Here is a 7,398-nt window from a genome sequence, read left to right as displayed (position 1 = left end):
AAGCTTCTCTGGGTTCTTCCTTTATGAAGCCTGGCTTTTAGCAGTTACTCAAAATCTGTGAATTACACCACATCCTGCCAATACATTCCCTTTTGCTTTAGTTAACTAGAGTAATTTACTTAGGCTCGGTACAGAAAACCCCAACTGATAAAATAAGTCAGTGCTATGTAAAATATATACATATATATAAATTTTAATGAAAATTTGGAAAACAGCAAGTGGAAAGATTTCTCTATCCTAAATATCTTATCACTATTCCTCATGCAGTGCCAGAGATTTAGCAACAGAAAATATTCATCATGGTCTTAAAAACTATATGGTTGCAGAGAGCTCATCATTAGTATGTACTGGAGAGGCAGTCAGTGTGTGGTGAGCAGATATAAAGCAATGAATCTCTTCTCTCTCTCCATTTAAATAAGCAGGAACTAGTTGCCAGCCTTTACTTGGTATCTTCTGACAAGGATGAATGTTGTTTTGCATTGAGAAACATTTTCTGCAATCAAGGTTAATGTTTCAAAGGGGAAAGATGTCAGAGAACTGTTTTCCACATTGTTACTTTAGCTATGGAGCTGATTTATTAAATGCAAACATGCAAAATATATTTTGTAAAATTAAAAATAAGCCAGTTTTGCCCTAGCCAGTTTGGCTCAGTGGGAAGAGTGTAGGCCTGCTGACTGAAGGGTCCCTGGTTTGATTCACTTACCTTGGGTTGCAGGCTTGATCCACAGCCCTGGTGGTGGTGGTAGGGGTGCATGCATTCGGGAGGCAACCAATTCATGTGTCTCTCTCACGTCGATGTTTCTCTCTCTCTCTCGCTCCCTTCCACTCTCTCTAAAAAAATCAATGAAAAAAATATTCTAGGGTGAGGATTAACAAAAAATAAATAAATAAACCAGTTTTGTTTGAATTATTAATGAGTGTTTGTAAGACCAACTTTGTTCTGCCTTGTCTTTGTATCCCACTCACAGTCCCCATAAACCTAGGGCTCTGCTTTAGAACACAGTTTGTAAAAACACAGATCTATGTAATAAAATAAATTAGCTCTCTATTTACCTACCTACTTACCTACAGATCTGGCTAATGTTGACATGGGAAGTACATGTATTTGTAATTCCATTATTTCGATTAATTTTCTTTTTGTGATGATGCAGAGAAGCAGTGTTCAAGCAAATGTTCAGGTGATGACATGGGTTGCTCTCATCTCAGTGATGAATAAGGTTGATTCAAGGAAGGATAGGCCGGCCCTCCTTTCTTACGTACTGCTCAGTGTGCATGCTTCAAACTATGTGCTTATTCAGAAAGTTAATTTCTTTTTTTTCTATATGTCAGTAGAGGAACGATCCACCCTTTCCACTTGCAAAGGGTGAACAGAAAGCCACTATATTTCTCTAGGACATTTACAAAGAGTTTTCTTCAGAAAGTTAATTTCTTAGATAGGAAGGGCATTAGTCCTTCAAGAATACATGGATTCACCCTTGCCAATTTGGCTCAGTGGAAAGAGCGTAGGCCTATGGACTAAAAGGTCTGGGTATGATTCTGGTCTAAGGCAGGTACCTCAAGTTGCAGGCTCCACCCCAATCCCTGGCCTTGGTCAGAGGAGGTGTGGGAGGCAACCAATCAACCAATCCATGTGTTTCTCTCACATCATTGTTTCTCTCTCTCTGTTCCCTTCCACTCTCTCTAAAAATCAATGGAAAAATATCTTTGGGTAAGGATTTTTTAAAAAGAATATATGGAATCCAACTTTTAAAATTATTTTCTATACTTTAGGATGAATGTAATTGCATCCTAAAAGAAAGCTATAAGTGCTCATGACCCTTATTACATAGATTTCTTCAAAAGAGATTATAGAAGTTAGAGGTGTTAAAAACTGCATTCTTAAAAGAATAATTAGCTATGGCATTTATTTAAAAGAGCTAAATCAACATGCCCACTCTTGTACACAAATCCATTAATCAGAGAACAGATGGTCCCCTAAAAGTGAAACTAAACAGTTCTCAGAACATGACAATCCATTTATCTTAATGTGAACATCCTCTAGCAGATATAAAAAAACAACCAAGTCAAATTTATAACTTTTGGAGTATATTATACATAGACTTGATATCCAAGAAATAATTTTTGCACTTAATAATCTGGTTCATATTGGTAAATGACACATGGAAATATATAATAAATTGGGGCTTAAATATTTTGATTATATTCAAAACAACAATAGTATAAAAGATAAATTTATCATCAATATTTCATTAAGCTATATAGTCTGTTGTGGCAAAAAAATTATCTGAAATTTCTTTTTGAATATCTCTATGTGTCTAGATATTTGAAATCTGGATATTTTTTGCTGGGTTGCATATTTTTACATTAAATTGAATAATAAATGTGTACATATCCTATCTTTTTAATGTATGCATTCATTTTTTCATTTATTCAGCAACCACTTATTGGGAATATACTTTTGGATTGTACCAGAATGGAAAGAAAGAGATAAATCAATGATTTCTATGTCTGCCCTTAAGGATCTTAGAGTATAAGAGGGAGAGATGGGCAAGTAAGCATATCATAATAATAAAGTGAAAAAAGTTTAAAATGTAGTGGGGAATAATATGCTGGAAATATTAACTATTGTTATTTCTGTCCTTTATTTTCAATTCCTTTTTGGTACTTACCATCCCCACGCTCCTTTCCCTTCCATTCGTTTTATAAACTGGTCTTTCAGAATTTTGAGTTCAAGATATAGGTTCTGAAGAGAATGGAAAGGACTAAGGAAGGCTCTATGAAGGGCTGGGAATAAGCCAATAAAAAAGAGCAGGGCCTAGTTAGTAAATGATTCTTTGTATTACAGGGAAGAGAAACAATAAGTTTAGGATGTGATGGGTCTTTGTGAATGGGTTCTTTTTTAAGTCTCTATTAGGATTGATCTGCGGGAGTAAGAGCTGAGTAAAGAGATTCTCTAGATCCATTCATGAGATCTGAGTCCAGGGAAACTGCCACTGTGGTCTTGCCCAGGTAGAACCCTAGGCATGTGTGCCAGCCCCTGCTAAACAGTGACTGCCTGGTGTGCTTGGCAGAGCGGTCAGGCAGACCCTGATGGAGTTCCCTGCATAGGCATGCAATATGGTAGCAACAGTAAGTCACTCATTTATGTATTTATTAAATAGCTTACTCATTCATTTTTTTTCAGTCATTCAATAAATATTTCAATAAACTACTTGGGACTTGGGATATATACACTGTGCTAGGCAGAATTCTTAGATGACCCCCATTGACCCATGATCTTATTTATTTCCCCCACTTGGAGTGCAGGGGAAATCTATGAATATGAAATCATTAACGTGACTATGTTAAATTATATGGTAAATGGTAGGTTATCTGGATGGGTCTAACCTAATCACACAAGAGCTTAAAAACACTTTTACCCAGCTGGTAGCAGAAGCGAAGCCACTGAGATTCTAAGCATGAGACAGATTTGACACACCTTTGCTGGCTTGAAGAACGAAGAGGTCTCATGGCAGGGAATGTGACCAACCTCTAGAAGCTGAGTGTGGCCTCTGCTGACAGACAGCAGGGAAATAAGGACTTCAGTCCTACACCTGCAAAGAACTGAATTTTGCCAACAACCTAAATGAGCTTGGAAACACATTTTCCACTTCCCTACACCTAGGTTGCAGATAAGAGCCCAGGCAGGCTGACGGACATCCAGTTGTTTTTTTTAAAATATATTTTATTGATTTTTTACAGAGAGGAAGGAAGAGGGATAGAGAGTTAGAAACATCGATGAGAGAGAAACATTGATCAGCTGCCTCCTGCACACCCCCTACTGGGGATGTGCCCGCAACCAAGGTACATGCCCTTGACTGGAATCAAACCTGGGACCCTTCAGTCCACAGGCTGACGCTCTATCCACTGAGCCAAACCGGTCACGGCCGGACATCCAGATTTTGGTTTTGTATACCCTAAAGTTTAGGGCCTAAACAGAGAACCCAGACAAGTCTACCCAGACTTCTGACATACAGAACTATGGGTTAATAAATGGTGTTATTTGAAGGCCCTAAGATGTAGTGATTATGGTAAATTGTGACATACCAATAGAAAACAAACACACGTGAGACAAAAATCCCTATCACATGAAGCCTGAAATCTAGTGGTGAGATATAGGTAATAAAATATTAAAGTTCTATGTATCATTGAAAAAGAAAAATGTAAATTATGGTAAGTGAAATTAAGTATAGAGATATGTTGCAATTTTAGAGAGGGTGACTAAAAGGTAAGATGTTGAAATGGTGACATTTAAGTTAAAATTTCCAGGAGGTGAAAAATGGAGCCATGTAAATGTCTGAAGCAGGTAAGGTCTAGGAATGGAAAACAATAAATTCAAAGGCTCTACGTTAGAACATGCTTGAAGAATAGCAAGAAGGCCAACATGTCTAGAACAAAATGTACAAGGAAATTAAGAGATGAAATCAGGAAAGTGAGAGGAAATTAGACCACATAGTGCTTTAGAGACTATTGTCTGAATACTGGCTTTTCTTCTGAGTAAAATGGGTTTTGGACATAGGGGTGACATGATGTGACTTTCTGTTCAAAGATATCACCCCAGCAGCTGAAGAAGCGACAGAGTGAGTGTGATAGGCACGTTGAAGTAAAAACCACTAGGCCTGGTAGCGTATTACCTATGGACACAAGGTAAAACTCATAAGAAACCTACAAATACCTGTAACAAAGAAACAGACAAAATTATAAAGTTCTCAGAAAATGCCTTTGAGGATAGATGTCCACTAGAATGTTTGTTGTTTGTTTATTTTTTAACCTATTGTCTTAAATAGTGTATTCCCAAAGCCTACAATGCAGTTGCCCTCTTCAACTGGTGTTGAATGAAATAAGACATCGATGAATGAAGCCATGATCACTGAAAACCCCTCATTTACCCATCTTGCCTTCCAAACTAGGAGAGGTTAGAGTATCTGGAATGGATTAAACACATTAAAAAGAAAGTAAGCTGTGTAGGTGAAGTAATTTTGTCCTATTCAATCACGACTATAGCCTTAGTGCCTGGACTGACACAAAGGGGTGCTCAGGTGGGGAGGTGGGTGTAGATGACTAGAGGAGTACAAAGATCAATGAAATAAGATTTTTAAAAATTGAGTTATAGTTTCCAATCACATCCGTTTTTAGTTAAATAGCTAGAACCTAGTGTTTGTTTGATTTTTAACATTTTTTTCCAAACCTAGGAAAGGAAGCGCATTGTACTAGTCTATTAATAAGGGATCTATTACATTCAACCAGTAGGATTTTAATGTTTTACAGATTACTTTGTACATTTCTCTAGATTCCTTTTTACTAATACTCTGAGTAAAATTAGGCTTTTTTTAAAATGGAAAATCAGGAATTCTGGCTGGCTAGAGAAAGCATTCTGAGGAATAGGGAGTACAGGGGGAAAATCACAAACAAGGTCGCTCTTTGGAGAAATGCATCAGTAAAAGGAAAGCTGAGGACTTTAAGATACATTTTCGGTTTACCGAATGCCTGAAAAATATTGCTTATGCTGTTTATCTCTATGACCTGAGCTCAGGTACCGTCAGTATTGTACTTACTTCCACTCTTCACAGATTGCCAGCCATCTTTCTAAAAACATAACTAATTAGATCACCACTCTGCTAACAAAATTTGATATTTCTTGCTGCCATAACATTAAATGCAAATTCTTTACAAGGAAATATAAACTATTTGTGGTTTGGCTTTCATTTTCAGACTCATTTAATGCCAACCTCTGTCTTTATCATGATATATACATTCTATATTCCAGCCACAAGACAGTCTAATAATAAACCCATGTCTTTTCTCATTATGTCTCCTCTTCCTGAAATGACCCCTTTCCTTCTTGTTTTACACCATTCAATTCATCATTCAAGATTCAGCCCAAACTCATTTTTCCAGAAGACCTTTTCTTATAATCCTGAGTGAATGAACTAAGGAACTCCACCATCATGTTCCAATGACATTATTGTAGCAGAAATTGCTAGGGACCCCCAATAGCCATTATTCCCTTCTTCCATTGGGCAGTAAACTTCTTAAATATTTCACATGGTCACATGAGTAGCTTCTGTCCAATACGTGTGAACAGAAGTTTTGTGAGTAATTTCCGGAGCACGCCCTTAAAGGGGAGCTACTTGACCTCTACTTTTTCTTTTCCTTTCCTGGAGATTGGCACATGGGAGGAGCATCCCAGGGAATGACAGAGCAGTAAGATGGATGGAATCTGGGTGCCTGTTCATTGTGTAAAACACAGCATCTCTACACTTAATTGACTGTCTATCAGCTAAGACATGCATATGATGACAAAACAAACCTTTTATCTTATAGAGTTTGGTATTATTTGGTCTCTATAGAGCAGCTGGATCAATGTACCATCCCTTTGCAGACTCCATCACATGACTGTAATTATTAATTTGCCATAGATGACCTTTGTTAAGAGTATTTTGGTTACTTAAAAAAGAGAGATTTGATTTAAGAATATACTTTCACAGAACCCCAAGAAAGCATATCTGGGCCCTACAGATATTTAGCAACCCAAACTGAAAAGCCACCAGAAAGCCAAATAGTGATTCTTTGAGCCTTACTCATTTTTCCTATGGGTCTTACTCTGTTCTCTCTGAAGATCAACTTCATTACTCTGCTTGGCAGTGAGATGCCTTTTCCTTTTACACATACTTGGGAGAAGGCAGCCTCCCCATACCTCTCCAGAACTTAAATTTAATCACAATGCCAGATGGAACTAGATCCTTTCAGTCCTAATTTCAAATTCATTAAAATAGATTCTCGGTGGTTGAGCTTGAGTAAGTCTTCAACCCTAATCTAATCCTAAAGCCAGAGATGGGACATTATTTTTCGCAGTGAAAGGAAGTAATTGCATGTGTACATACATGCTGAGAGGTGCCTGCTGCAGAAATCATTTGCTACTAGAGGGCCTTGTCAAGATTTTACTCATTTTGTTATCCTCAGAGCCATGTGTACCACCTGATTAAATAAATGTTTGCTGAAAGGAGAGGGAATGGATATGATCTAGAGAGCGTGCATTGTACAGCAGCCAGCCATGGGTTACACCATTTTAGTGTAGATGTAAAAACTGCTTGTCTTTCAGACAAAACGTGAAACCCAGACAGTGCAGAACTCTAATTCCAGGAGCAAATTCATTCCTGGGGGTTCCAACAGGTGATCTACAAAACACAGACAGAATTACTCTGTTGTCATACCACCATCTCATACACATTGCAGCTCTCTGTGTGCTCATAGTATTTTTATTTTTTAATTAAAAATTCAAATGTTGAACTACCTGTAATAATTGTATGCTGTCACTTTTAAAATCCTCTGCTCCATAGCAACAACAAAATACATGAT

The 7,398-nt window shown here is 37.4% G+C and overlaps 1 pseudogene; it reads right to left on the bottom strand.

Annotated features, from left to right (window-relative positions):
• Positions 1-1,320: 1,320 nt before the first annotated feature.
• LOC111825422 lies at positions 1,321-1,431 on the bottom strand (annotated as a pseudogene).
• Between the last annotated feature and the right edge of the window lie 5,967 nt (positions 1,432-7,398).

The sequence above is a fragment of the Myotis lucifugus genome, unplaced genomic scaffold, assembly GCF_000147115.1.
Source record: "Myotis lucifugus unplaced genomic scaffold, Myoluc2.0 scaffold_25, whole genome shotgun sequence".
In the NCBI taxonomy this organism is placed as follows: Eukaryota; Metazoa; Chordata; class Mammalia; order Chiroptera; family Vespertilionidae; genus Myotis; species Myotis lucifugus.
The sequence above is the reverse complement of the archived record's forward strand: the minus strand, read 5'-3'. Positions and strand labels throughout refer to the sequence as shown.